At 29.3% G+C, this 26,992-nt stretch overlaps 1 protein-coding gene across 1 annotated transcript in view; it reads right to left on the bottom strand.

Annotated features, from left to right (window-relative positions):
• LOC142322948 (uncharacterized) overlaps window positions 1-26,992 on the bottom strand; it is a 224,878-nt gene that overhangs the window by 81,883 nt on the left and 116,003 nt on the right. The window lies entirely within an intron of this gene.

Here is a 26,992-nt window from a genome sequence, read left to right as displayed (position 1 = left end):
CCCACCGAGAGATAACGCGGCGGTGGTGCGGTAACAGCAACGCGGTAGGCAACGGACTTTCCCGCCTTCTCCTCTCATCTGTTGTGTTCACACTTTCCACTTCACACTTCTCTTACGTTATAAAGCGTCGCACTATCTATCTAACCGAACGGTAGCAATCTCATACACATCTTGCTTTACGATTAGCTTTACCTTGTGTTATACGTTCATAGCCTTCTATACAATATAACATCAGTTTCAATCCGACCCAACAGAGCTGTGAAACATCATTTCAAATTGCAGAGAATTACGTAATGTAGTCCACATTCTAACAAATTCCTTTCATTCATTTTAGCCATTATATACACGCCATGTAAACAACGTTTTCTTATCATTCACAAAAGCGCGTGTATATAAACACTTATCAATGTCAATATGTACACCCTTTCATATTAATATGCCATTACGTACCGTATAAATTAGAACTTGGTGAAATTAAATACGAATAAAAAATTATAACAAACATCCAATACGGATACGTACTACTGTAATGAAAAATTAAGATCGTAGATCTAATACGTTCCTAAATTTTCTTTTTATAATTGTATAAAATTTGTTGTTTTTTCGTCTTTTTTTGTATCTACTAGAGATGATGGATCTACCGAAAATATATACAACAAATAATCTAATCTGTATGGTTTTCAGTAACTTAAACACAACAATGGCCATTTACCAACAATTTATGTTAAAATGAGAAAAATTGTGAGCCAGCAAAAAATAAACTCAGTCAATACCGACTCGCTTCATAAACCTGGTTGATTTATCTTATTTCTAAGTTGTTCTTAACATTGAAATGATAAAATACAAGACTCAAAACTCGATTTAGACAAACAAATCGCTGTTATAAAATTTTATTAAAATTATCTTAATTCACTCTTAGAGAGCTATTTAATAACAACTAATTTAAAGAAATTATTATCAAAAGCTTTTATTTTAATCAATATATAATTAAATTGTTTTGATATTAACATATAAAACCAAAATTGAAAATATACTATTGTATTTAATTTGAATAATAAATACGAGAGGGAGTCAAAAGTTAACTAAACTTTCGCCATAACACACCTTCAAAGTTATCATGCTGCCTTCTGTGCATGGGTGCTTGGAGTTGGTACAATTTTGGTCATTTGTGCGATATTTGAAACTTATTGCGTCATTTCTCTGGTCGCAGCGTGGGAAAAAGGCTGAAATTTATCACAATACGGCGACAGCGCTTTATCACGTAAAAGTGTTTTGTTGTGGACCGAGAAATTTAAAAGTGCCCAGACGAGCGTGATGCACGAAGGAGACGGACGTCCGCAACCTTCACCACGGACGACAAGATTCAGCAAGCTCGGGAGATTGTTCTGACCAATAAGCGAGTTACCATCGATGAAGTAGCGTCTTCTTTGAACGTTAGTCATGATTCTGCCCATCAAATCATCCACGTAGAGCTCGGTTTCCGTAAAGTCTATTGTCGAAGAAAGTGTTGTAGTTGTTGTTGTTGTTGCATGAAAACGCTCGCCCGCACACTCCTCGCCAGACCGTTCAAACCATCAACAAATTGAATTTAGAGGTACTGGAACACTCTCCCTAAGCCCAGATCTTGCTCCTCCCTCCGACATTCATTTGTTTGGGCCGCTCAAGGATGCTTTGGGAGTTCACCGATTTTCCACATACTTAGACTTACTGGAATAGGTGCAAAAGTGGTTTCTCGACCAACAGAAAATCTTATCCTTGGAAAAAATACGTAAGCTTGTGGACCGCTGGATCAAGTGCATTGACAAGGTAGTTGACTATGTAGAAAAATGATCTACATGTTGAACACCTTCCTTTGTGTAAATAAATTGTAGTACGAAAAGTGTAGATAATTTTTTACTCACCCTCGTAAATTCACATAATAGGTCTAGTAGTTTTCATTCAACAACATATTTAAATCGCATATATTTTATACGTAATTAAGAAGCATATTAGTAAATTTAGACCAACTTTAAATTATAAACTTAGAAGTGACTCCAGATAGATTTATTTTGGAAAAACAAATTGATATTATTAGTAAATAAGATTGAATATAATTTATAGAAATTTGAATCAGGGATATTTAATTAAACTAAAGTGATTTTTTCATTATATCTATAAGAAAAATAAATAAATAAACCTTTACCGAAACATTAATTAATATCAAACTAATAGACCTTATATAACTATCCATTTTATAGAAAATGCTATTAAAACAATATATTATTGAACAATAAAATCTATTGACTGTGATATCATAACTTAATATCCCCCAAAAAAACATTAATCAGGTATAATGATAATTAAAACTTCTAACTTACCTATGGATTTACATTTATTTTATACTAGCAGATCCAGTAATGCAGTAAAATAATTTATAAAAAATAAAAATAAAAACCGACTTCAAAAAATAATAGTACTAAAAATTTACAAAAAATAATATTTTTATTTATTAACTAAAGTAAAAGTATTTACAACAAATAACTATTTTTTAAATCAGTGCCAACCAACACAAATTTAACAACACAAAATTACGTAAATTTAGTACCTCAACCGATTGCTAGGCGGCTAAACGGGATTCCCACTAGTAAAATGGGATCTCAACAGCGTATAAGAGAGAGCGTCTCAGGATTATACCTCACAGGTATAATCATACCTCACAGGTTATAGGTTTTTTGTTTTTGTTTAACTATATAAATAAATATATTAAAACTATTATATATATATATTATTATTTAATTAGAATATGGGTAGGCCTAATAAACGCGCTGCTCAAATGAGATAGCGACGTTTAAAAGAAAGTTATCAAGAAAGGAATTATCGTTTAAGGAAATGTAGAGAAAGAAATACCTTGAATATTTCCGCAAAGACTTTTCAACAACGAGAATGTAGACTCTCACAAATGAGAAAGTACAACAGTCGATTCTTACGGAATGAAAGTCTAGATAGTCATGCTAATCGTGTCAGTTTAATACACAAACGTTTGTGAAACGAAATGCAAGAGCAACGTTCTCACCGCCTCGGCTTGATATACGAAGAAGGAGAGTTACCGGAAGCTGTACTCATAAAATCTGATGAAGAGACTATTGGTCTTAGAATGAAAGATGTTTGCGTAACCATTTCCCCAGTTTGTACAACATTCCAAGTGACAAATGGATACGGTGATATCGAGCGCAGAATGCTACCTCTAATATTAAGCTGGGCTGTAACTGTTCACAAACTGCAGGGTGCAACTCTTGACAGGGCAGTGATAGACCTCGGCAAGAAAAATTTGGCTAAAGGGCAGATTTACGTCGCTCTTAGTCGAGTTAAAACTTTAGAAGGCCATCGTCTTGTCTTATGTGGACCCAAACAAGTTATTTAATAGATCAGATGATGAGAAAGCTGTGACAGAAATGATGAGGTTTCATAATCTGTTTAATTCATAGGTTTCATTTTTGCGAGTAGACATCTGGACAAGATTTCTGAATGCCGCTTAAAAAAAGTGTTTATAATAACTATAGAATATTATTTATTACAAAATTATAATATTTAACTCGCTTCATACAGGGTGATGTCGGTTGGGAGCTTGTTATATGAGTATTTATTAGTATTGAAAAATTAGAATTTATTATTGCATCATATAAATACAAATATTTATATTATAATTTTGCAATTAGGGTTAATACACTTTTTCACCATTTTATATAAATATTAAATGTAGGTTTAATATTTATATGGAGTTTAGAGGAAAGTAGCCAATAAAAAAAGGAATGAGTATTTAAGAAAGAAAATTAGAGAAAGAAATGCCATGAATATTTACACGGAGATTAAACAACGATAATATAGACTGTTAATACCATAGTCGTACAGGGAACAGAGAAATACGGTACTGATGCGAGGGCTCAGCGGTTAAGGGTGTCGAGCCGTTCGGTTTTTTCTTATTTTACCTGAGATTTATCATCGGATTTGGTTAAAATTTATATGGAACCTATCCGGAAGTATACACTTTCCATTAAAAAAAAAAAAAATTATCAAAACCCGTTCACTAACGTTAGAGATATTGCGTAACATACATAAACAAAAACTAAATAAAAAAACAGTCGAATTGATACCTCCTCCTTTTTTTGAAGTCGGTTAAAAATAATAATAATTCTATGATTAATTTAATAATGAGTTAACTGATCAACATAAATTTCTTTTTAGTTTAAGAAACGAGATATACGAAAAATTAAACCAATCGAATCTGATTGGTAGATAAAAAAAGAATAAAATTGATAATAATTACTGATACGTCTGTATAAAAGTTGCAGACCAACTTAAAAGTTACGGCATACTCAGCTTGATAGTAAATTTTCGCGCGCGCACTTGCCTGTGTGTATGTCTATGCACGCGCAAACACGTATATTTAGTATTTCTGTGCGCTCTTATTTCGCTGATAGAAAAGTAAGAGATAAAATAACAGGATGGTAATAATAAGAGAATAAAAATACGAATGTTTACAACATTAGATGTAAGAGCAGCGACGGAACGGAGGAGGGTCACAATGGCTTTGTTTACCCAGAATTAATTGTCTTTGATATAATCAAGGCGGGGTGTCTCACCTAAGAATTTGTTGTTACGTTACCACAGAGACCGGCCGCAAAATGTAATTTTAGTTATTTAAACTGCTTTTTCTCCATTGAATAAAATTATCTTTACTCTTTCCGCACCACAGAATTGTATATGTTCATTCATTCATTCAGATTTAATATCACTTCTCTACCATTCTCTTTTAATGTTTTTTTATCTCTTTCTAATTTATAATAGTATCTTTATTTTTTTTTTATATGTACACGATCTTCAGTATACTACTGTAAAATACAATATTCAAAGTAAAATAACTATTTTAAATTAAATGGAATTTATCTACTAATTTGTAAATTTGACGGCCTCGTTTAGTAGCTGGTCTTTTTTTTCTCTCCTTTTCAAATATAAAATTTATGTGATAACATAACTTGAAGATTACCCATGTATAACTTTTTTTGGGGTTAAAATGAAAAGAAAAAATGTAAATCAAATAAAAGGGCTACTTTAATCATCAAATGTTAAAAATCATATTTTAATTATTGTACAGTTTAAAGATCCACAAACAATGACCATTCTTTCATTATTTATTTATTTATAACAATAACCAACTGTAAGCAGACAGATTTAACATTTTTCCGTTCCTAGCATCATAGCTCTAGAGAACTATGCTGCGAGAAGGAAAGTATGGTAATCAATCAGAATTGAAGGTATGGGTTTTTTTTGCATTTCTCGACGTTTCATGACCCAGAAACCTCAAAAGACAAAAAAGGGGGGGAATAATGTTCGTACGTACGTACGAATATATGTGTGTAGGCGTGTTTGAAGGTTAATAACTTATGACTGGATAAACCAATTTTTATGAAATTTATATGGGACAATTTGTTGGTAAAATTTTGAGCTCCATATATCCAGGGGGGCTAAATAGGTTTTTGGGTTTATTTTCTCAAACTTTTTCAACCATACTTTCACTTAATATTAAGCTCTATATATACGTGCGTCTTTAACGTATCATTTTTAAGAGAATTTTGCCCTAAAATTCCACCTTCACCAAAAATCGAACATTGCTATCTTTTTATTTATTGCATGTTTTTAAAGCGATTTTTTTTAATGACTTCTTAGGCATAGTATTAATGCAAGCAATCCAAAAAAAAAAAATACTTTAGGGGTAATATTATGGATGGGAGAGCCGATCAGAGTTTAAAAATGTTGATTTTTTTGAATTCTTCAAAACCTTTTAGTCTATTTAAACTTTTAATAATATTAAATATAAAGGTGGATAAATTTTAATATTATAAAAAGTGGATGATATTCTTAGTTCATTAATAATATTAAAATAATAAACTTTTAGTAATAATATTACAATAAAATTTCATCATAATTCACTCATCCACACTTCCAAAAAAGAAATGTTAGGTAAATTTTGTACATTTTTTGTGGGTTTTTTTTTTAGTTTTTTTCCACTTAACATAGTAAACGTAGGAAAAAAATTCTTGGAAGGTGACCTTGGAGGAGGGGAGCAGAGAAAATAAAAGAATACCGATTTTTTTTTGTTTATTTAAACATATAATGAAATGATAATTTTACAATAAAATTTCATCATATATTACTCCTCTGTTCATTACTTCTCTGATATTGTCGGACAATATTCTCTCTAAGTCGGAATTGATCATCATTTCGTTTATTTGTTTTTCGTTACCAGTCATTTAATCGCTCTTTGGTTTGATATAATTCTGATCTTCATCTGTGTACACGTTCTCTAGTTTCAGCAATTGTGTAACTGTTCACTTTATTAAGAATTGGAGGATCGTATCTCACTTTCAAATGAAATAAGCTTAAATGAAGTGCAGCAAAAAATGTGTATATGTAATTTAATAGGCGTACAAGGAACTCATGTGATGTTCACATCAGACTTTTTAATCAATAGATTTCAGTGGTAATTTACAATAGTAGTTTTTTTACATTAAGAAAAATCTTGTTAATTAAACAAGAATGTATTCTTAATAGCAATAAATAGTATTAACTTAGCGTAAAAATACTGTTATAATAAGGTGTGGTATGTGTGGAATTTAAATATTATAACCTCTACCAGAACTAGACGTCTCACTTCGTTAATTTGCAGGGAACTGAATATTGATCACATAGAGGTTAAAACAATACACAAATCATGAGTCCCTCATTAAAATGTTTAAATTTACGTATTCAGTAGGCTACCTTAAGACAAACCGGTAATCGATTGATTAAAATTAGAAGAGGAGTTATATTGAAAAAAAATGTAAGGTAAAGTAAGTCAATGCTTGGGGGTTTAGTCATAAAAAACTTTAAAATGGAAGTTAGAATTTTTTTGGAGGAATAAAACGAGATTGGTATTGTAATAATACAAGAGTAGTGGACAAAAAAGTATAAAACGGTCGAATATGGCATTTTTCCATTTTTTTTTTTTTGTTGAGATAATAGACGGACGTTGAAAGAGTAATAGAAGAGAGCAGAGGAGAAAGAAGAGAAGGGGGGGATATAAAAGTAATTTTAAAGCGCTAGTTTCCGGTGGAAACGAATGAGTGAGAGACGTGAGTGACTGCGAAATGCTTTCCGGTACCAATCCGTTTTTTTTTTAACCTTCCATCAGAAAAGTGTTCATCATTCTCAAGGGTCAACTTATTTCAGTATTATTATTATCTTTTTTGTATTTTTTTTTTTTTTTTTTGTTTAAAAGCAAAATATTCTGGATCCCGTTTTGTAATAATTCGTCTGAAACTGTTAAATATATCTTTTTTTTTGTTAAAAACTGTATTAGCATTTTACATAAATATATCAATTTGTGATAAATCTTACAATATACTTTATGTCATTCTATGCGCAAAATAACTTGTAATGACTTTCAATAACAACGAAGTAATGAAAAAACTATCAGGACAATATTAACAGCATCCCTAGTATTTTTATGTCAGAAGAGAAAAATATACATTTCACAAGATAGATTTAACACTGGAATAATAATTATGTACAGTCTTGTTTGAAGATAAACATTATCACATTTTCATAGAAAAAGTATATGTAAAAATTTAGCCAGTTAAATTTTGCATCTGTTTTCAAACACTTCATTTCCGGTGTTTCAGATAAAAAGGATATATTTTCTAAATAAATTTTAATTTAACTGATTATATAACTCATCAAATTCACAAATATATTGTTTCAAATTTTGAAGCATTATTCATTAAAACTAATGGACCTGGATAAATTACAAATTATTTAATATCATACTTCTCACATATAATCAACAACGTTATAATTCGAGTTTTAAAAATTTATGTTCAAGCCTAACGAATTACCAAATATACAGATTTTGATTTATATATACTGGGTGATCAAAAAGGTCTTCACAACTTTAAAAGCATATAAACATTTATTTAGGTAACTTACAGATTCGGTTGAGGTCTCATTTAATAGCAAAACAAATCAAGTTTTGCCTCACTTCGTTCATTAGTACTGAATTCGGCCACCAGTGCTGTTAATGATTGATAAATTTACTGGTGCAGAACGTGCTCGCTGTGTTTTGGAGTTGCAGTCAGCAACTGCAGTTTAACGTAATTTTTAATTACGGAGAGTACGGTAATGTTTGTTTCGGAGATATGTAATGTTTTGTTTTGGAGAGTACGGTAGGAAGCCTCCTATTAGGCATACACTTACTCTTGGTACCAAACCTTCGCTGAACTACTCGGTGAAAACTCTGCACGTAGTCCGAAGAAATCAACTCGACGAACGTCACGTGAGAATGGCATTTCATAAACGACTGTTTGACGCGCATTGCGTAAACGATTCCACTTGAAGCCGTACAAACTAACTGCGGTTCAACACATTACAGATAACGAGAAAGTTGTTCAACTGTAGTTTTGTGTGGAAATGATGGATAGAATTGCAGACGACGATACATTTTTAGACAATATAATTTTTAGTGATGAGTCAACGTTTCACATCAGCGGCAAGGTGAACATCCATAACTGCCGAACCGGGGTAACGAAAATCTTCATGAAACTTTATAGTACAGCACATTCGTGATAGCGCTGAGTCCAACGTTTTTTGTGCACTAAGCAAAGAAAGACTGTACAGCCCGTTCTTCTTTCAGGAGACAACCGTAAATGGTATTTGTTTATCTGGATGTGCTTCAGAATTTTCTAATTCCTCAGTTAGATAATGATGATCAAGATGGACGCCATTATTATAAGCAAGACGGAGCATCACTTCATTACCGCCCAGAAGTCCGAGATTTTCTTCATACTCGATTCCCAGGTCGGTGGATTGGTCGTGAATGTCCAACTGCATGGCCACTCGCTGCCCAGATTTGACCCCGCTAGATTTTTTCTTACGGAGTTTCAATAAAGATGAGGTTTACGTACCACCTCTGTCTGCCTAAGACTTCGTATTAACGCCGCAATTGCAGAGGTAACGCCCGACTCATTGGCTATAGTCTGGAATGAAATCAACTTAGAAGGGATATATGTCGCATTACAAATGGAAGCCATATCGAATCAAAGAGAATGTTGGGTGACAAATTTGATGTGTTTTTCTACGAATGAAACCTCAACCGAACCTGTAGATTATCTGAACAAATTTTTATATGCTTTTAAAGTTGTGAAATCTTTTTTGAATTACCTTTTATATCTTAGAAAGTTTCTATGATCGTCCCGTCTTAAAATTTTTCCAGGTAACAAGTAGACTTCCTTTTAATGAAACAATTATAGTATCTAAATATACTATTATCTTTGCTAAGTAATGGATTATTATTGCAATATATAATAACAACGACATATAGCCTGATGTAATTTTAAAATACAAATTATTTTCAAACGAAAATAAAACAAAATTGTTGGAAAACAAAAAAAATAATACATAATCCTGTATTCCTTTTCTTATCGTTTAAAGGAAAATCCGGGGTTCGCGCTTTTGTGTTTCCTTGTGGGAAAATTTTATTTTCCCACCGGGCAACATTGTTTTTTTTAGTCCAACCAAAATTTATAATAAAAATAAGACTAATTAGTTGTGAGTTGTTCGGTTTTTAGTTTGCAGACGACTTGAAAAAGTCGAAATTTAAAGAAAAGTAAATTTATTAAAATCTATTTTGGGCTTTTAGTGAAGCGGTATCTTTTAGTAGAAATAAAAGCTTATTTCATTTTAGCTTTTGATGAATAGTTTAATCAGTACAAATATCGGAAATACTTTATGAATTCCTTGCGAATTCATTTTTGTAAACTAAATATTAAAGTTGAATTATGATTTAAAGAAAAAAAGATTATTTTAAATCATTCCCTTTTATCTATCTGTTATTATTTGATAGGTACTCTTACTTTATTTTTGAAAAAAATTAACGAAATAAAATGTACAAAATTAATTGTTTTTATAAGCTTTTATTTAACTTGCTTTAGATATAATCAAATCTTGCAACTGCTATATATTTTGATCTATCGAATGAAAATCAATGAAAATTGGTACACGTATGTAACATCGACGACAATACAATACTACGGTGTTAGAATTTGGATATGACCCACCCCCACCCCCACGCGCTACCCCTACACTAAATTCATGCATTTAGTTGAAAATTTTCATTTCTCATGAACTATCGTATGAAAATGATTGAAATTTGGTACACGTATGTAACTTAGATGTGTAAAAATAAATATTTTTACTTTTTAGTCTTAATAAACAAACAAACTTGAACAAACAATAATATTCAGATATAAATATTATTAAGAATAGTTTTTTTGGATGTAAAAAGTTAATTGTTCATTAAGACTAAAGAGTAAAAAATAAAAAAATACAAAAAAACAAAAAAAAATTACAAAAATATATTTGATTACATATAAAAAATTATTTTTTAAAAAAGTTTTTATTTAACTAAGTGCATGTTCTGCAGCGAGGTTCGTCTCATTAACATTAATAAAAAAAGGAATTAGAAAATTTAGAAAACCCGCTAAATTAGAAAAACCCTCTAAAAAGTAAAAAATAAGAATTAAATCAAATTGAGAATTAAAAAAAAAAAAATATATATATTAACAAATATAAAAATGCACTGAAAAGTAAAAAATAAATTATATAAATATCTAATAAATAACCAATAAATAAATGTAATAATTATTAAATTTTAAATTTAAAAGTAATGAAAACATTTAATTAAATTAAAGCGTGACGCAGTTTTTATAACAATGTCTTCGAATAAGTATTTATAGACATTTGCTGTATTTTAAAATAGATTTTTTGTTTAATGCAGTTGTTTTAGTATATGCATATACTTTATTTATCTGTAATAAAATAACTCAAGTTTTAATTCTTTAATGGTTCAAATTTGCACCGAGATGACCTTTAAGGGTTAATAAGATCAAAAATAAAAATTAAATTTAGAAATCTTGCACAAAGTAATCTGAAAAAATTATTAATTATTATCATTATTATAATTGTAATCGTAATTATGAATTCATTAAATAAAAATTCATAATTAATTAAAATGAAACTTTTAGCGGAAAGAGTGCGTTCAGTTTGGCTTAGATTACAAGCAGAATTCGAAGATGAACTTCAACTATGTGAGAACACGTATAAAGAAAGCGAGTGGGTGCATTTTCCCAGATTGTTACTTGTAGCTAGTCAGTCTCAACTGGAGAGGTTCCAGCAGACCTTTCCGCCTCCTCGCGTCGTTATAGAAAATGTAAATGAAGATTAATTGTTGTAAAAATAAATGTTGTGTTGTTTTAAATAAATTATAAAAACTGCGCCACGCTTTTATTTAACTAAATATTTTCATTAATTTTAAATTTAAAATTTAATAATTATTATATTTATTTTTTATTTATTAGATATTTATATAATTTATTTTTTTACTTTTCAGTGCATTTTTATATTTGTTAATATATTATATTTTTTTGTTTAAAATTCTCAATTTGATTTAATTCTTATTTTTTACTTTTTAGAGGATTGCTTTTCTAATTTGTTTCCTTTTTTATTAATGTTAATATTAATATTAGTTAAATAAAAGCTTTTTTAAAAAATAATTTTTTATAGGTAATCATATATTTTTGTAATTTTTTTTTTTTTTTTATTTCAAATTATTTTTAATTACTCATTATTCACTTTACATGTATTAGGATATTCAGAATGTAATTGGCCAGGACTATCCTATATTACAGAACCAACCTAAATTGAGAAAGAAAAGATAATGGAGAATTGATGTGTGGCAAAAAGGACAATATATCTTGAAAGAACTCCAATACTAAATAAACAATGTTGTTCTAAGCCGACATCAATCCAGTTTACAGTCTACAGAAGATGTTAAGGCATTTTTATCCAATTTTACTGATCAACGATTTTTCATTGACTAGTTTAAAAGTATTCCAAAAAAGATATACTTTTTCCAGAAATATAAGGATAAGGGAGCCACTGGAGAACAGATTAATACGAACTTAAAGGAACACTTTAGCCAATCAATGGGCATTTCTGATAAAAATACGACCAATTATTATCATGATCCCTTCTTTATCTTTTTTTTTATGAAATAATTCTAGGGCCGATAAGTAATCCTTTTTATTACTTACTTGAAGTAACTTACTATCAAGAAATTGAATCATTATTACTGATAAAGAAAAAACTAAACGTAGAATAACGTTTTATATTACCTTAGAGAATAGAAATATGGTTTGAGGTTATGTATATATACCTTCATAAAACCGTGAGACGCTTCAGCTGTTGCGCTCTTTAGCAGATAGCACAAGTTTAGAAGCGAAGCACGATCTCAGAATGCTAATTCCCACATTTCTATACCAACCCCTAACTTTCACCGATGAATATCAACCCCAATTCCCTTACCTTACACCTTAGACACAGCCGAAAAACATAATTATCATCATTATCCGACAGGAAACATCATTTTCCTTGTACCTTTCTAAACGTATTTTCAATTCCTCGTGATTTACAGCTACGTAAATTTTACATTTCATTATATTATCGTTATATTAAAATTATTGTACTTTTTTCTCTTTTTTTAGGCATACGACCAATATTATTAAATAAAGTGAAAATAATTTTATATCTCGTTAAATAAAAGAAAAAAGAAGTAATTTTTCATGTTGCTTCAACTGAATGCAAAATTATCTTTTTATTTTACATGTCACGTATTAAATATAATAAGTTGATCACTGTTAACAGAATATGTACAGTTACGTTCCGTTCATCATATCTACTAAAAGGTAATCGTGCATGTATAAGCGTTCACTAAATATTTCTTCAAAATTAATTAGTTTAATATTATATAATTTGTATAAGACAGGTGTTAAAAACTTTTGGACCAAATTTTAATTTAAAACTGTGAACCTCTGTTTATCATAATTGCTGTAATTTAAAAAAAAACTATCCTGCTAACATTAAAAAAATTTACAATAAATTCTGTTTTTCTAAATTTCAGTTGAAACTTTTTTATTTGGTTATGTTTTCATATAAAAATATTTTGTATGTAATCTGACAGCACGAATATATAACATCTACTTTATTCACAACTGTGAAATTAAAATATAGATAAATTATAAATAAAAATTGTTTGAAAAGCCTTTGAGGAGATCGCTCCCTAGCGACAGTACTTCAACGGGGATAAACCGTTAATTAATTTAGCTTATTTTAACTAAACAAGTTTTATGATATCTCTAATCCGATGTCGTTTAAATCTTCCTATACGATTGTTGGTTGATCAGTTAAGTCTAGGTTGATAATTAATCAATATAGGTTACGATTTAAATTATCCTTAAAACGTAGGTATATAAGATAAATTTCGTCGTTCACATACGGGATACCTAAGTAGGATTGTAATTTACCATTTGTTACAAAAAATGTTGCATTAGTTTCTTAATAATTTCGATCGAAAAGTTTTATTTCAATTGATTTTGAACAAGGATAAATTCGACTTTTGTATCTTAAATGAGCTTTAAAAAGGATTTATAAAGACGAAAATTTAGATAAAGTGAAAATTTATAGGAGCTATAAATTAAGCAATAGAACAGCTTAAAAATAACGTTAAAAATATATATGCTGCTGTCCCGATAGATGTTGGCCAACTTAAGGACTGAGTCAAGACATGAAAATAAACAAAAACTTCATCTGGACATGATTTTTGCCTTGAACTGCATAAAATAAGTTTCGTTTTGAAAAGCCCCATCGGGATTTATTTCATTTTTTCCTCGAGTATCGAAGACATTGTTGAACGTATAAGAAAGTCTGTGCGAAGTCCAAGGAAATCCGTTAAGAAGGCTAGTCGTGAATTAGCAATTCCAGTGACGTCTGTGTGGAGGGTTTTAAGGAAACTCTAACAACTGCATCCATATCGTTTACTGCTGATACAAGAACTAATGCCTGTAGATTATGTTTGCGTATTAGCTTCGCAAATGAAGTTCACCTTGACGATGAATATTTTTTTTGTGTCGTATTCAGTCAGTGACGAATCGACATTTCATGTTAATGGAAAAGTAAACAGTCATAATGTGCGTGTCTGGGGATCAGAAAATCCTCACGAAATTTTGTAGTGTGAACGAGACTCCGCAAAACTGAATGTTTTTTTGCGCCGTATCTCGACGGCAAGTTTACGCGGTTCGTTCTTTGTCAGGAATGAACTATCTTGATGTGCTCTATTTATGGCTTTCTCTTCAACTGCAATACGAACCGCAGAACTTTATTTGGCAACAAAATGGTGCGCCTCCTCACTGACAACGCTGTACGTTATTGGGGGACCAGACAACAGGGCTTGTTTAACGTGGCCTTCACGTTCACCCGATCTGACCTCGTGCGATATATTTTTGGGGGTCTATAAAGAGTCAAGTGTATGTGCCACAGTTACCAGCTGACTACCCGACTTGAGGGACCGGACTGAAGGAGCTATCACATCAATTACTCTAGACTTGCTGATTAAAGTATGGGATGAACTCTCCTGTCGGCTGGATGTGTACCGTGCGATGAATGGTGTTCACGTTGAACACTTATAAGAAAAACTGTTTGAGTTGCTCTTCATTTTATGTGTAATTTATCAATTTAAGTAAAACTTACTAAACATTACATAACTTTAAAACTCCGATATCTGTACTGAAACACACGTGTAACAGATCGTTATCACGTTTATATTCTTTACTCAAATGTCTTGCTATTTACATAAAAAAATCTTTTTTAAAAATAAACTAGTAACATTAATTAAATACTAAAAAATTTATCAAAATTATAACAGATATATGATGTCTTTTATAATTATTTATACATTAAAAATATAAATAACTAAAAGATAAACACATCAAATATTACAATTTTCACTTATAATATTAACTATTTACAAAACGTCTCTCTTTACAATTACCAACAAAGTTTCTTTGATAAATAAATGAAGTAATACTGGACAAATAATTTCATTAAAAACTAATTTAACTTTCATAATAATTCATATTGAATTAAATTCCGGGAATTATAATGCATACGCAATACAAATCATACAGAGCGGGTTGTTATTCTATGAATATCTTAAACATCTACGCTAATTTTTAAAAAATCAAAATTTGATAATAATTAATATAACATAGCGTTTTTAATATAGGAGTGTATAATTACTTTTTTCAAATTTTTCTTTTATAAAGTAATTTAGAAATAATGTTTAGCGAATCAGATATGCTAGTTAACAATAATAATACGTTTGCAACTTCGGAGTTGAAGATTGATGTATAAGGACTATGAATTACTTTTATTAAATATCGCATACATCAACCTTAATTCTGGTGAACGTTTTACACCTACCTAGCAGAAAAATAGGAAGAAGGAAAACTGGGTTTATCTGAAAGTAAAAACATAGACATATGGAGAACCTTAGGGTTCAGGAATACGAGGCTCATGAAAAGATAATTGGTCTGACTTCGCTAAACCTCAAGAATTACGGCCTTTGAATGAAATATTAGATAGATAATAGTCAAAGAATAATTATGGAAGATCCTCTTCATACGTTGACGGTTAAATAAAATTAGTTTATTTGCTGAAACCTAAGTATTTGTTAATCGATAACTTTCCCGAGGAATTGTCAAAACAATCAGCCAGAGTAAGCACATTATCAAAAGTCACTGCTATAACTTCGGACCTTTGTAGTCAGTGGCGAAATTCCTAACAATTATTGAACACATCATGGGTGGATAAAAATCTTTATCCTAAAAAGATATACCTTTCGATATATACAGTAGTATATCCAACGTTTATTACTTGATATCAACCTCTTTGATTTGTCTCTTTTTTTGACCATTTGATGATGTCGTAGTCCAAAAATATTCAAAATAAATTTTTTATAAAAATCATAAATATTTATATACTGTACTTACTAAAATGCTCGAATAAAAAAAAAGTTTCTAGATGTAAAGAAAACTTTTTTAACTTCGTCTTTTTCTTTTTCCTGTTTAGCCTCCGGTAACTACCGTTTAGATAATTCTTCAGATGATGAATGAGGATGATATGTATGAGTGTAAATGAAGTGTAGTCTTGTACATTCTCAGTTCGACCATTCCTGAGATGTGTGGTTAATTGAAATCCAACCACCAAAGAACACCGGTATCCACGATCTAGTATTCAAATCCGTGTAAAAAAAATTGGCTTTACTAGGACTTGAACGCTGTAACTCTCGACTTCCAAATCAGCTGATTAGGGAAGACGCGTTAACCATTAGACCAACCCGGTGGGTTTTTTTAACTTCGTCTAATCTACACTAACCTCACCTAAGCAGTTTACCATAATTCAACGAGAACCAAAAAGAAATAAAATTACACGCACTTAAAAATTATTTAATAATTTTTTTTTAGTATTACAGTAATTTTACTCTATAGTCCGTACAATTATTTTTATCGTTAATTTTCATACCCTAGATCCTTAAACCTCTTTTCTTAGACTAGTAAAAAATCAAGCATTCATATTCTAAATCATCTAAGATACAAGTGATGCTAATAATTGTTCCTTTTATTAAGCGTAACGATAATAATTACATAGCCAGTCGCTGTCATGAACATATAACGGTTCTAAATAAAGGACGAAATAATCCCTTCATATTTTCTGAGCTTATTTATATCATTGTATTAGGGTATTAATATCAACAATTTGATTTCTAATATGTTTGGCTAGGGATGATTATTATCCTTGAGAATTTTTATTTCAATTACAGTAGTAGTGACTGGAATCTCACATAAAGCCAGGTCACAACTTGGATATACATCTAACATACGTACATACATACATAATCAATGTGATAGGTGGGTGTTAATTTAAGCGCTTAAACATAAAAAAGTAAAATTTAAGTAAGCAGCTGTCAAAAAAAACATTCTCTGTTTTTATTTTAAAAGTAGTAGATGATGAATCTAAAATTTTAAAAATAATAAACAAAAAACTGTTTATTTTATACGGAAGAAAAAAATGTTATAAGAAAAAATATTTCTGATATAAATTATTAAGAAAGGGAGTCTTGAGTGACCAAGACGATAATGAAACCAATGAAAAAGAATGAAAATGAAACGTCGCAGAAATTGGATCAGTAAACGTGATGTCATTAGAGCAAATGAGTTGATCCCTAGAGCTGGGAAAGAATATGTGATGATTGTGAAGATTAATCATTGGATTTATTAGTCTTTAGAGATTCTGTGTGCAGTACAGTGTCCTGATAACAAAAACAGAGATGCTATATAACGATAGAAAGAATGCGAGTTATAATGGTGTTGATTAGTCATCATATTAAATGGCAATTATGAAATTTTGACTATTACATCGTTTCAGAAATAATTTAAAAAAAAATTACATTTTACTCTAGATTACTCATAAAATTCCACTGATTTTTAATGTTACTAAATCTCTCTAAAAATGTTTAATCCCGATTAAAGTTCAATAATATTTAAGATAATGAAGAACTGATAATAAATAATGTTTATAAAATGAACCGGTTAATTTAAAAACCATACACCGATTTTTAAACTATTTAGCGATAGCACACTTTTCCATATCAAAATTACCATTAAACTTTTTAATAAAAATATTCCGCTCGAAAAATATGTTTAAAACTATGACATTATATACAGAACGTATCGAGAAGTTCTCCCAGGACTTTCATAACCTATTCTACTCATGAAAATAATGGAAAAAGTTCATATAATGTCCTAAAATGCTTCGTTTGCGATTTACGGTTAATGAAAGATTTCGCTCAGATTTCAGCTACTCCGATGAAATGAGGTCGTAATGAAATTTTTAGGATATAAATTAAAGTGCAGATTTAGTGATGGTTTTGACCTGAAAAATTGAATAAAACAGGTCGCAGAACCGTATCTGCAGTAGTTTTTGAGAAATCTGGGGTAAAAAACAATAAATTGGGAGAAAAAACTCTGTTTATTAAGTTAGACATGCAATAACTTTGTTATATGGATAATAAACATATAAAACTTTTAAACGAACTTGTAAAGAATTTAATTTTGAATAAAATGCGTATGTTGAATAAAACATAGAAAAGTTACAAAAATTCGAAATTTACTTAAAAACGGTACACTAGATCTAAGTGCATTATTCGTACCAGTTTATAATACATTTTCAAAAATGATCCCAAAAATATAAATAACTCCATTTATTTTTTTACTGCTTTATCATACTTTCCTTCTTGCAGCACAGCTCTAGAGTTATAATGCCAGGAAATTAAAAGTAAGCAAATGGCTAAGCAGTGTTGGTTAAATCAACAGGAGAAAATGTTATTAATAATGGAAAGTATTACACAATACGGGAAAAATGTTAGAATGAAAATAAATGTAGAAAAAAGGGATGGATGAATTGGTAATAGAATGGATTTCTTTAATAAATAGCTGGAAAGAAAGAACTGCTGATAAATTTGTTGACTTGGGACAGAAGCTGTAAAGATTATATTAGAAACAAAATATGTGAAAGGACTGCTGACAGTAACAAGGATCCCAATTGAACTGAAGAAGAAGACTGTCAGAAAGAAGGAAAAAGATGCATACTTAATTTCTGAAATTTGGTTAAAAAAAATGGAAAGAAGTAAAATGAACAGGAAAAATGAGAAAGAACTTATAAAATTAGAGATAAGCAAAGTTTCATGAAGATAATAAAGAAAAGGAAACTACCTAAGTTGGGAAAACATCTTAAGTAGATACTATCTTCAGTTGAAGTATTGATAAAAAAGGAAAAATTGGAGAAGATAAAAAAAAGTGAAGATAAAAAAGTACTGAAATGCTTACAGAATTCGGAAGGGAACAAGATTTAAAAAATGAAAGAACATTATAAAAATTGATAAAAGCGACAAATATCATATTACAGTTTGTTGAATTGCTAAATTTTTCTTTCTCTGCAAATTTGAATCAATTTGGTAATCGAAAAAAAAATTGATCCTCTTATGAAATATTTCATTCGATATCTGTTTGGTAAGGCGAGTAGAAACTTAAATATTAGTAAAAGAAAAACCAACAAAATAACTGCAAACTTTTATAAAAATTAATTTAATTTAGATCTTCTTCGAGTAAATTTATCGTAGAACCAGCAAAATGACAAAACAAAAAGAAAGAATTGAAATTATACAGAGGGTAAAAGCATCTTTATAACTTTTTTTCCCACTTCTTTACTAATAGATAAATCTAAGAAATCTATGTCCTTTAATCGATTCCTGTATGAAAATGTTAAGAAATTATTGTTATTTTTTTCAATCGGAAATGAAAATTCTTAATGATATTAATAGACAATAAATGTATTATTGAAAAGAAAACTACAAAATGTTATACTAAATAGTGTTTACAAAGTTAATATAAGACTACAGTGACGATATTAGTTTGTGAAATGAAGCGACGTTATAACTTCGCTAAACGTTAGGTTAGATTACAATCTTGTCAATTTATGAAAAGATTACTGACCGACCGAACATCATCTCCGTGTCGAGCGTATAAGGCTGATAAGGAGTAGGTGAAGGGGTGAACGAACGAAGGGAAAGCGATGATGAGACGCGGAGAAATATACAACGACATTTTCCGACGGGGGTTCCCGGACCCTAATGAGAGTCCCGGATATTGTTTAGCAATTTTGGGAGTGTCCTGTGACAGCGGCTGTCGGGTGTTGAGTAGGTATAGTAGGAGGAGGTTGAGGAAAAGGGAATCTTATCACCATTAGTGGTGTCAAGCGTACGTGACAAGATTTCCAACCTACGGTGTCCCTTTATACAAGAGCTCAAGATGTTCTATCTACAGCATGTTTCCTACTTATACTAACAATTCCATTACTTTTTTTTTCTCGTTCCGTAAACATAATACAAAATCCATTCAAATATCGTTAGAAATATTATTAACGTAGCTTTAAGTTCAACGAAATGATATTTTAAAATCACAAAATTTTTCAATATTTGAAAAAAATAAAAAACGTACGTGGCCGAAGCACGACAATCTTTTTAAAATAAACAAACAAATAAAACAAGTTATAGGTAAAAAGGATAAAATTTTTTCTTCAAATAATAATACGACCATTTATCACCAAGCTTCTTAAGAAGTAAGCTGTCTTAAGGCTTAAATAAAGTTGGCTAACTTCAAGCTAGGAAAATTGCGTTCAGTTATTTACTTTTTCTCTCCATTAACTATAGGTGTAAGTCCAATTACAGCAACTCCTCTTCAATTTTTGTAATAAGAAATAAATAGTCAACAACAAATTTTCATTATATGACCAACATAGATAGAAAAGACAAATAGTTTTCAAGTTTATCAACGAAATTGAATATAAAAAAAAAAAAAAAAAATAAATAAACCAAAAAATTAATTAAATGTGATAGAAAGAAAAATAACGATAAAATTAAATATTCAGACAGACGACAAAAATATAGCAATAATTACAGAGTTTTGCTATTTAGGGAGTAAAATTACGAACGATCGGTTAAATATGATAGTAACAAAAATTAAATCGGTACAAGCAAGGAGAGCTTGCATGAAAGAAATATTCTATCAGTTCAAATGTGGATCTAAGAATAAGAAAGATATTCTTAAACAAATCTTTTCGGAGTATATCAGTTTTTAGTAGCAAAATATGGATGACAGGAAAAGCAGAAAAGAAAATTAGGTGCGTTTATAAACAGCATATGAACAAGCTTTAAGATAAATAATATAGAAGAGAATTTTGCGACAAAAATTTGTCACGAGATGATCTAGATTGGTGATCTATTTAGTTAATTTTGTAATATAGGAATGTGCTTAGTAACTGAAATAAAAAAAAGAACGAAATAATAAAGGTAAAAAAAAACAAAGAAAATGAAAACAACGATTTTTTCGATTTTCACAAAATTTAATTAAAAAATGACAACTGCTTTGATACAGAGTACCTTCCTCAGATGTTACGTGCAGAATACTCAAACAAAAGTTTAAAAGCACGATACAAAGAAAAAGGTAAATCCATGAACTTACAATAGTAGAAGATGGCTTCGTATCTTATAAGTACCGACTCTTTTTGTGGACTAATAGTAATTACTGTTAAATTTATATATTACCGATATATGTGTACACTCCCTACTGTTGCTCTTTATGTATTTTACTTTTTTTTGTTTTATATATTTACTTTTTTATTTATATCGTATTTTAAACTTTTGTATTTTGTACGTGACATCTGAGGAGGGTACTGTATACCGAAATAGATTCTTAAATACATTTTGTAAAAATAAAATAAAAAGTTTTACTATAATGGATTTTCATCAAGTAAAGGCTTCATACGTTGATTATAAATAGTTACGGTTTTAAGATAATGAAAAAACGTAAAGGTTAAAGTTTTTTTTAAGTAAGTAGTAACTGAAATAAAGTAAATCTTAACAGTAGTTTTTGTAAAATATTTAAGTTTTTTTAAAGAATTCTTTAAGTTTTATTTCGTTGTAACGGTACAAGCCGGCTTAATTAATTTTAAAAATAAAACTAATTTTTAAAACATTAAAAAACATAATAATTTGTAAAAAAAAAACTTTTTTTCATATAAAATGTGATCGTAGATTTAATCTAAATCTAATAACGTGAAAATTTAATGAGAATCTAATTATTATTTAAGAAAACTAATAATTAAAAATATATATTTACCCCAAATTACATATATAACAGTTATGATTTATTTAGTTATAAAACAATAACATTTTAGTTAAACATTTTTAGTTTTAAAAATTCTTTAGTTCTAAAACAAAATCGTTTTAATTGGAACCAAAATCTACAATACACAAACATATTATTTTACAGGAAAAGTAATCAAAAACGTTTCAGAGATGATAAAATGCAATATTCTTCTACTGAATAGAGACTGTGCATGTAACGCGAGATTTAAAGGAATACATTAATTATTTGCTTTACAATATTTATCCGTCTTTCTCACGGTTGTGACGCATGTAAGGCACCTGATATAAACTGGTCTGATAATTTTTTCTTTAAGATTAGTGATGTTCTCTATTTACCCTTGTGAAAATAGAAAGAATATTCAACTTTTTAGAGCTGAATATTAGCTGGATTAAGGTGAATTTTTCTTGCAGATACGCAAAAACATATTTGGCTCGGTGAACACTGCAACGGGAAACCATTTTATGCCTCATATCTTTAGTAAGCGAGGAATAACATGCTAATTTTGGGAATGGCAAACCCATTTTCGAAACTGATTTGTCTTATATCAGATCGTACAAAAATGTAAGTTTATGGAACCTAACATAAAATCTCACCAATATTACCTCGTTTTTAACATCGCCTTTACATCCATGGAACGAAAAAACACTTTGCGCACGTTTTATTATAAAAATTCTTTGAAAAGAGAGTCTAATTTTCTCCTAAATTAAACTGTTATGTTTAATTTAAATTTTACACTGTTATTAATCACTAAGATAACAACTATTATGTGTTTTAATATAAATAATGAAATTTTCAATATGTAAATATTATTATTAAAGGAGTTGAAAGACTGTAAATCGAGTAACATTTTATAAGATATATTCTTTAACAAAAATTAGAAAATATGAACCATAAAATAAATTAAAAAGATAAGTATTAATTTTTAAAAAAGGAATATTTATCAGTTTATTCAGAGATGTATTTCAGAATTATGGGAAAATAAAAAAGCTAGTAAAGTGCTGCATGACTTGACCGGCGTAGCCGGGAAAGTCATTATTATCAAAATAAAAATTCAGCATCAATTAAAAATATTGAAAAAATAAAATATAACTCTTATGAAAGTAATGAAAAAAAATTGCTTCTCATTTTGGGCCCGGGATATAATGTAGATACCAAAGCTACATCAATTTTTTTAATAGGTTTTCAAGTGATCATGAAAAATACAAATAATTTTTTTAATAGTAAAAAATGAAAGAGAAGAGTCAGAAACAATATATATATATATATATATATATATATATATACATATTTTTTATAGGTGGTGAATAAATTTTAAGAAAAGCTTTTCTAAAGGTTTTCATATGAAATTTTCAATATGTAGATATTATTATCAAAGGAGTTGAAAGACTGTAAATCGAGTAACATTTTGTAAGATATATTCTTTAACAAAATTCATAACAAATTTTCTTAACAAAAGTTCTCCCTGAATCGAAAACCCACTTCAATAGAGGCTGAACTAAGAAAAATAAAAATTCTCAAAAAAACGTTTTCTGCATTTTAGGTCCGGACGAATAATTTAAAAAAAAGAAGATATTTCTTGACAGCTCTAGAAAAGAAGTATATACTTTCCCAACATTTTTGAAAAATATTTAAATCCAAGGGAGATTGTGGAAAAAAACGTACATTTCAATTTTAAGAGGTGGGGGTTGATTTTGTGAAAACATCCTTTTTGGATTATTTATATAAGCATTGTAGGTAACTAATTTGCTTTCTAAAATGATTAGGAGAATCTAGATATTTTCTAGAAAAAATAAATTTAAGAAAAGAAAATTATCTAATTATCACTAAATTATTTTTTCTCGATAGCCCCCCACCACATTAACGAATTTTGAAAAACAAATTAATTAGGTCAATGGTTATTCTATTAGACCAACTATAGGATCAGGTTCAGGAACTGGATGAACAAACAGTACATCAGCAAAGGTTGCTCGTTCAGGTCCATCAACTGATTTACCAATCTTTTCATTAAACATTACAAGTATTAGATCAATTATAGGAGCAAAAAAATTTAAGTTTACCGTTCTGTTTTTATTTCGCATTTATAGGAATATTAGGTTCAGTAAATCCTGAGACACAACAATAGCAATACGACACATATATGTACATAGGTGCATATATAGGTAACATAAATAAAAAAACGCAGATACATGTTTTTTGGTCTAGCTGAATTACTTGGACCCTAAAACGTAAAGACATGATCGTCATATTTCCCCTTTGGTATAGCTATTCTGGCTATATTAGCCGGAAAAGTAAAAATATCAAAATGTTTAATAATTTAATTTTAATTTAGCTTTATTAATTATACGTTTAATAATAAATATCTCCAAAACATTTTAAATTAATATAAAAATAATGATGACAAAAAAAAAACAAATACGAGTATAGAATACGGGATATTTTTCAAAACTTACTAGAAAAGAATGGAAGGATCGATTTCTAACAGAATTCACCCAAAACTGCTCAATTTTTGCTTCCTTGTACGAAGTAAAGGAAGTATTGTGATCGCGAAAAATTTCGGTTTTCAGATTTCAACGGAAATATCCATTTTGACCATCCCTGAATCCATTTTGACTAGTTTCGGCGTGACATCTGCACGTACGTATCTCGCATGACTCAAAAATTTTTAAATGACCCTTTTTAAATGCAATCGACTGAACCAAAAGTGCTTCAAAAAAGCCCAAAATCCCGAAAATTTTGAATTTTGGACTTTTTCTTAACTGCAGTAATAAGCCCTCATTGAGAGCTTTTCAACTAACTACATACCATAAGTGGTACTTATTTTCATTAGTTCCAGAGTTATAGCCAAGTGAAATTTTAATTAATGAAATAATTGGGTCTTAGAAGGGGAAGGCACATCGGTTCGAATCAGACTCATCTTCCCTTTTTTACCTTCTTTTTCACTTTAAATATATTAATTTATTAATAATTATTAACCTCTCTGATTGTAAAAAAACATTTACGATAAATAATAATTCAATAATAAAAAAAAATATAAGAAAAATATCAGAAGTTAAAATTTTTCTTTACTTTTCATTCTAAAAATTGGGTATATGTAATTTAATAGGCGTACAAGGAAGTCATGTGGTTTCCACATCAGATTTTTTCATGATAGTAACTACTACTCGACAAGATACGATTGCATAAAAAAAAGAAGAAAAGCGAAGAATCATATCACGTCTTCCGTAATCAACTACAAACCTCCCTAAATTTACTAGATTTAAAATCAGACTTTAATAGTAATGGATTATTAATTAATATTATGGTTATGAAGATGTTATATATTAATTCCTGCATTTCAATTTCTTTTGACACGAACAATGAAAATATTAAAGAAATAATTTTTTGTTAATTCATTACGTTTATAAAAAATAATCTCAGTAAATTTTCGTGTTACTGCTTAGTATAAATAGAAAAAAATATTAAGAATTTAAATGTAAGAATTCGAAAAAAAAATCTTACTAACTCCAGATTGTTTTTGAAATATATAAAGAAAATATAAAGTAATTTACCTGTTTAATTAAACAAAATATTTTTATACTTTGGATGAGAAAAAAGTAAACTATTTTATCTTTAAAAACATAAAAAAAGTTTCCGTAACAAAGAAAAATGAATAGTCTCTCGTAATACGGTTCTAACATTTCTCTGATGTGACGAAAGAGTTTTTAAGTGAATCTTATAATTACTATTATTTGTAGCCGTACTATACTATTTCTGGATTTTTGTTTACATGTTAAAAGTTATAACGATTTTTCCTTCTGTAATTAGTCTAAAACATTCAAAGTTTTACTGATGCTCTTTAAATTTTCCTACAAAAAAAGAATTCAAAAGAGGCTTGTTATAATACTAATAATAGAAATACACTTAAAGTAAAAGATACTGTGATGTAGACTACGTTACGAAGGTACGATGAACGAATTCTGTTCTGGTAAATGTGTACCGAAAAGAAGTTGATGATGAAGGCAGAGAGTAGTAACAGATTCATTTTACACTTTACCTACTGGAGTAAACATGTTTACACTTTGTAAAATAAACAGAGAATAAAACTTCTTAATCAAGATCACTAAAACGTTAGAATTGATCTTTATTTGTTTTTAAAGACACAGAAGAAGAAATTAAATGCAAAGAAAGTTTAAACATATTATATATAAGTGTAGAAATGGGGGATCCAGAATAAGAAAGAGAGAAAAAGCGGGATAAAACGATGGGAGAAGAAATAAAGCGTAGTACGTGTGAGAGAAATAAGATGAAAGACACCAAAGACTTAAACACATACTTAAATAAGATCTAAATTAAAATTTATATGAAACCTTTTCATTAAATTTTCATGAAAATAAAAGAGCATTGATCGAAATCCTAACAGAAATCTTAGTAATGTAATAATTTATTTACAGAAACTCCAGCGCTTTATTGATGAATAAATCTGCAATTATTTTTTCATAACGTATTTTAGAATAGATATTTAATGGACAAAACAATTAAATCCAATGAAATCATTATTTTTTCTATCTACTGAAAGTTTTGCTTTTCTCTTTGCAAGACAACAGACTTTATATGATAACTCTCGCATCTGATATATATTTTACTAAAATGTAAGTACGAGTACAAAGATTCATGCAAGTCATATGACATATGAAAAAAAATCATTTTCGAAATAACATAATTCTAATATAATATACATAAATTGTAATTAGGTATTTCACAACACGGGAATATATTTTTTCTGGGAACACCATTTATAAAACTTACAAGAGGGTTAAACGAGTAACACACAGTCAAACGTGGTATTATATTTTCTTCCATTTAAACTCAGTTTTTTTTTCAATATTCTACTTAATTATGCAATAAAACTTCTTGTTAATAAGAACGTAAAATTTTGTATTGCCAATTTAAGATACATTATCACAAAAATAACAAACCATCAGATTTTTTGAAAATTTAATATTATTATTATTAGCCCACCTGGTCTAGTGGTTAATTTTCCATCGCAAATCAATGGTTTAAGAGCTGATTTTCGGGGTCGAAGGTTCTGAGGTTTAAAACCTAGTAAACGTTAGCTGCTTTTATACGGTTTTGTATACTAGACAGTGAATACCGCTGTACGTTGGTGGTTGTGGTTGAATTAACCACACGTCTCGGAAATGATCGGCCTGAGTCTGTAGAAGAGTACACTTTATTTACATGTCCTACATATCATCTTCATCTCATTGGCCACGGGGAAGGGGGGG

The sequence above is a fragment of the Lycorma delicatula genome, chromosome 4 (genome assembly GCF_047948215.1).
Source record: "Lycorma delicatula isolate Av1 chromosome 4, ASM4794821v1, whole genome shotgun sequence".
In the NCBI taxonomy this organism is placed as follows: Eukaryota; Metazoa; Arthropoda; class Insecta; order Hemiptera; family Fulgoridae; genus Lycorma; species Lycorma delicatula.
Note: the sequence above shows the minus strand (reverse complement) of the source record. Positions and strands in the feature narration are given on the sequence as shown.